Genomic DNA, 5,845 nt, shown 5'->3' with positions numbered 1-5,845 from the left:
GTGCGAATCCTCCAGCTGACATCACACGTCACCGGAAAAGGATGGACGGTCTCCCTTTCTAAATCAGAAATGAGGCAGGGGGACCCGCTCCCCACACTCCCATTCCACCCGGTCCTGGAGGTTCTGGCCCGTGAGGTCGGCTGCAAGACGAAATAAAAGTCATCCAGATGTGATTCTGTCTTTAATCACAGATGTTAGGAAATCTGATAAAATCAAGGAAAAAGTTGCTAGATGTAAAACTGGGTTCACCAAGGGCGCGGAATACGAGATCCACATAAAAACCGTGTGGGGTTCACACCACTGGAGCAGATCATCAGACCTCAAATAAAAGCGTTTAAAATAATACCCGAATTGCCTTACAAAATAGAGCCAGAGATACGATAAATATGAGGAAGACACGTACCCTGGAAACTATGAAATGTTGCTCAGAGAAATAAGTCATAGGGGGAGAGGCGTGCAGAGTCCGTGGGGCAGAAGACACGAAACTTATGGGATGTGAATTGTCTCCAGCCGATCTCCGCGTTACGTGGGATCGCAGCTAAAAACCCAGCAGTCTTCTTCGTGTAAGTTGACAAACTGATCCTAAGATTCCTGTGGAAATGCAAATGATTTAGGAAAGTCAAAACACTTTTTTTTTTTTTCAAAGCAATGAAGTCGTGGAAAAACACCATCAGGTTTCCTGACTTCATATGCAATCAGGACAGTGCGCATCAAGGTGGATGAAGAGATCCGAGGGGCTGCACAGGGAGTCTAGGGTCGGCGCAGCGAACCCCGTCGGTGGATTTTGGACAAAGTTGCAGAAAACAGTGAGTGGAGAGGGGATAACCCTTCATGCAAACAGTGCCAGAATGACTGAATGTCCATATTCAGAAAGATTACATTTGTATCTATGACTCAGACCATGTACAAAAATTAACTCCAAATACATCATAGATGGAAACATAAAGCCTAACACTGTAAAACTTTTAGGAGAGGGACACTTGGGGGGCTCAGTAGTTGAGCATCTGCCTTCAGCTCAGGTCATGACCCTGGGGTCCTGGGATCGAGTCCCGTATCCGGTTCTCTGCAGGGAGCCTGCTTCTCCCTCTGCCTGTGTCTCTGCCTCTCTCTGTGTCTCTCATGGATAATAAATAAAATCTTAAAAAAATTCTAGAAGAAAACACACCTGAAAAAATAATGGTTTGGGGCTCGGTGGAGATGGCTTAACTATAACAGCAGAAGACGTAACAGTCATCAGAACTAAAAGCCCCTGCTGTTCAGATGACCTTATTGGGAAAAAGAAAAGATAAGCCATAGCCTGGGAGAGAGTATTTGCAAATTACACGTCTGATTTAAAAAACAAACAAAACAAAACAAAACCTCGTATCTATAATATATACGGAACTCTCAAATATCAAAAAAATCAACAACCACATAAAAAATATCGGGGGCACATCACCATAGAAGCGTCCACTTGCACCGAGGCAAGGAAGCCCAGGAAAAGGTTCTGACATTGTGAGTCATCAGGGAAGGGCAAATTAAAACCTCCTAAGATACCACTCCCCGGTTAGGATAACGGCGATAAAGAAGGCAGCGTGCCAAGGCGCGGGGAGAAGATGGAGCGAGCGGGACGCTCACCCGCTGCCGGTGCAGATATAAAATGTGAAAATCATGCTGGAAAACGGTTTGACCCTCTCATAGAAAACTAAGGGTATGGCTCCGATATGATCCAGACACGTTCCAGGCTGGTATCTGTGCACGAGACACGGAGGCACGAGCCCACGTGCACAGACGTCGGCCGGGATGCACGTAGCAGCTGTATTTGCACAAATCCAAACCATAAACAACCCATGTGCACATCAGCCGGCGAAGTCACGAAAAGCCCGCAGTAGCCGTGCTGTGGGTCCACCTTTGGCAGGAGCGAAAAATGAACAATTTACTGATATGTACGGTAACAGGGATGACCCTCAAGAAAATTAAACTGGCAAGTGCCCCCCTCAGTGTACTTGGTGGGATGAGCACTGGGTATTATGCTATATGTTGGCAAATAGAACTCCAATAAAAAAATTTTAAAAATTAAAAATAAATTAAAAATAAATTAAAAAAAAGAAAATTAAACTGGGTGAGACAAGCCAGATATAAAAGGAGACGGTGCTGTACGATTCCATGCTTATAGGCTTGTGGGAAATGCAAATAAATGCACAGTGATAAAAGGAACCAGAGGTTGGCCAGGAGCTGGAGGCGGCAGGGAGGTGCAAGTGGAAGGGTTACGGAGGCCCCTGGGAACATTCCGGGACGCTCATTATCTTTACCTCGGTGATGTTTTCAGGGGCACATGCAGACATCAAACCGTCAGATGTCCCACTTCAAATATGTATCGTTAATCATATGCCAATTATGTCTCCTGCGTCAGTTTGCTGTTTGCCTCCACTTGGCTGGGCCATGGTACCTGGTTGCTTAGCTAAACATCAGGCCAGATGTGACTGTAAAAAGATTATTTATTTAGATGTGATTAGCATTTGAATCAGCCGACTTTGAGTAAAGCAGATTGCCCTCCATAATGTGGATGGGCCTCGTCCAATCAGTTGAAGGCCTTAAAAGAAAACAGACTGAGGTTCCTGAGGGGGAATGGATTCTGCTTCCAGAGCTCAGAAAGCAACTTTTTGCTCGGTCCTTAGCCTGTCGGCCTTCCTGGAAAATTCTGGAATTGCCGGGCCACCCCCATGACTGCACAAGCCAGTCCCTTCAAGTGATTTTCTCTCTCTCTCTTTCCCCGCTATTGGTTCTGTTTCTCTGGAGAACTCTGCTAACGCAGCTCCGTAAAGCTGTAAGGAATATCAAAGTTTCAAAGCAAGATGAGAACCCTCCCCCAGATCGCACTGACAACATATTAAAATTAAATAAGTCTGCAAAAGGCAAACTTGGCACACGGGGCCTGCCGCAAAGACAGTTTGCTGATGACGTGGGACAGAACCAAAAGGTTGTCGACACCTGTCGTCTTATTTCTGCTCTCTTCAAATTTCCGAAAAGTTTAAAAGGAATTGACTTCCAACCTGCAAAGTTCTGAATAACCAAGAATAAGGAGGCAAAGCCGCGAGGAGAAAACTCAGCAGAGGTTGAAGACGCGAATGCAACGTACACACAGAAATCGTAACGGACGTGAGGTCACGGGCCGCAGACGGAAAGACAGTAACGGTGTTTGTCACTGGAGCAGCTGGCCGTGGCTCTCGTGTCGGGGATGATGCCTGGGCTAGTGGTGGTCACCTGTAGCATTGCTCCCAGGAGCCCTTGGGATTCATGTGAACAGTAATTAAATCAATGTTTACCTTAATTAATGTAAATTAATGTCACGTTTTCTGGACACTGACTTGGCAAATGTAGAGGAAGGCCTCAAAGTTGTGTTCTTGTTTGGACCCAAGCATTCTAGGTTGTCTTACAAATAGGCACAGCCACAGAAAACAAGGGAAGGATATGCGTTCGCTGCTGGAACGTTTGAAAGAGCAGAACTCTAGGAAACAGTCTAGGAAACCCCCAAATAAAATATGGATTAAATAAGGGGTGGTGTTTATGCACGATGGAATTTCCCACCACCGTGAGAACGGTGTTCCGGAACATGTCCTAGCGGGAAATAACGCTCGTCACATCGGAAAGGACTCTGTTCACGACAGACCTGCAGTGCGATGAGCAGAGAAAACGAGCAACGTTACCAAAAGAAACGCTCAGAGTGGGTCACTGCGAGGGTGGAGCGGAGCCACGTTTCCTTTCTCTGTCTCATCCGCCCATTTTACAGAACTGTCTTTAAACAAACACAGGTCAGTAGCTTCGGAGGGCGCTGTGTGGAGCCGGGCACCTAGGCAGCGGTGTCCAGTGCTCTGTCGTCCTAGGAAAAGCACTTGGAATGGTGCCTGGAACATACTATGGAACAGAAAAATATGACTTATCATTGTTGACACCCAGGGGATGAAATGGGTAATCACTCCTAAAAATAACGCCAGGATTTCATCTACCGACTCTGTGAACATCTACCGGCTGTTTTAGGGGCTGAATTTCATCCAGGCCCCTCTTTCCTCATGGGGCTTGCAGTCCTTGGTCCGCACCTCCTGAGCTGCTGCCCCATCACGGCTCCCACCTGATGGGAGAAGAGAAGTGGCTGGCCTCGGACCCCATCGTCTGTCCCCGCACCTGGCCCCACCTGGCCCCACCTGGTCAGGGCCTATCTCCCCCAGGGCTTCTACACCTGCTGCCGACTCCCCGAGCTTGTCCATCCCTCAGCACTCAGGGGTGGCTCTGCAGAGTGCACGTTGCATGCGTGTGGCAGGTGGTAGGCCCTCAAAGGAAAACCCACAACTATTTCCACAGGACAGTCTACCAGGCACAGGACAGTCCACCCCCTTAGCGGCCGACCGTCCCCAGACCGCTGTATCTCCTCCCCAGAAACATGCCTACCTTTCCATAAAATATGCTTCCCTCCCCGTTGCCCCAGTGGGCGTCCCCCAAGTTGAATAAACATCCACCTTGAAATGCCCCGGTCAGTCTGGCACCCCATGACTAAAGTGACAAATGTCCCACAGCCAGTTCAGAGGGGTGGGGGACAGGAACCACACCCCGCATCCCTGTGTTTGGAAGCAGAGCGACAGTGGAGGGACAATGTCCCCGCGTGTCCCGTGGAGGGGACGTTGCCCTTCCCTGCCCAGACCTGGAGTGAGCACCCCGGTCATCTGCCCTTGGGCGCCACCCATCCCCCAGGGGCAGCACCACATTTCTGGGGCTCTCGGGGCCACCTGAGCCATCGGGAGGCAGGACGCCCCCCTCTGTGGGCCAGGCCGTGGCTTGGGGGGAGGGGAGACCCAGGACCTGCCCAAGGCTGCAGGACCACATCCTCCATTAGCGAGGCGGGCAGCGAGGGTGGACACGGAGTCTCCGGTCAACTTACTCGGTTTCAGAACTGTCCGTTCCGGCCAGTCCCCAGCACCAGCCAGTCAATAACAACACTCGGTCACTTGGCAGCGCTTTGGGATCTGGAGCTGCGCTTTTGGTTTCCTAGCAACGGAACTCAGCGCTCTGCTCAGCCCCCACCCTCCGTTCCCATCGTGGTCTCTCCCCAGGCCCGGAGCCACCAGCACCTGGCCTGACTCTGGGCCGCGTCCCACATCCTGGCTGTGCCTTGTCATGACTCTGGCCTCCCCTGGTCAGGAGCCTGCACTCACGTCCCGTTGCCCCGGCCCTGTCCGGCTCGCTGGCTTCCAGACTCTCCAGCACCCTCAGATTTCAAGCTATAGGCAGCACGGGCTCTGCTCCCTTTCCTCTTCCTCTTGGGATCATAGGTGTCAGCGGCAGCCGCCAGGAACTTGGTCAACACCTGCCACATTCACGACGTACGTGCTCCTGTCTGACAAAGATTCTGTGCTTGGCCAAACTCTGGTCAGGCTCCCGACCCTTCTCCGAGGCACACCTGTGCACCTCCTTGTATGATCCGGTTTCAGCAAGAACCTGCTAAGTCAGTTCAACCAGAGCCCCCCACGCTCCATATGTGCCCAGGCGCCCCATCCTCCACTGGGGTCTTGTCACCTGGCCGGCCTTTAGCCGCAATCCTGCCCCATCCCCACGACACTTCCTCTCACCAATTTTCCTCTCACTGCCCCACCTGCCCCTCATCTAGAAACCCCCACTGGCCCACGCTCTGGTCCCGGTGGTGCCCAGCCCCTTTGCATCACATGGGCTCCAGGCCCATCCCCATGGTTCTGTACCAGGTCAGCTTCACTGTCTTTATTTTTTTTTTTTTGAGATTTTATTTATTTATTCATGAGAGACACAGAGAGAGAGGCAGAGACACAGGCAGAGGGAGAATCAGTCTCCCTGCAGGGGG

The 5,845-nt window shown here is 50.8% G+C and overlaps 1 long non-coding RNA gene across 1 annotated transcript; it reads right to left on the bottom strand.

Annotated features, from left to right (window-relative positions):
• Window positions 1-232: 232 nt before the first annotated feature.
• Window positions 233-4,984, bottom strand: LOC102157395. Its single transcript, XR_005365160.1, has 4 exons — window positions 4,913-4,984; window positions 3,119-4,108; window positions 2,292-2,462; window positions 233-591 (listed from the first exon to the last, which is right to left on the bottom strand). It is a non-coding gene; the product is annotated as an uncharacterized LOC102157395 (long non-coding RNA).
• Window positions 4,985-5,845: the final 861 nt, after the last annotated feature.

The sequence above is a fragment of the Canis lupus genome, chromosome 10 (assembly GCF_011100685.1).
Source record: "Canis lupus familiaris isolate Mischka breed German Shepherd chromosome 10, alternate assembly UU_Cfam_GSD_1.0, whole genome shotgun sequence".
Taxonomy (NCBI): Eukaryota; Metazoa; Chordata; class Mammalia; order Carnivora; family Canidae; genus Canis; species Canis lupus.
Note: the sequence above shows the minus strand (reverse complement) of the source record. Positions and strands in the feature narration are given on the sequence as shown.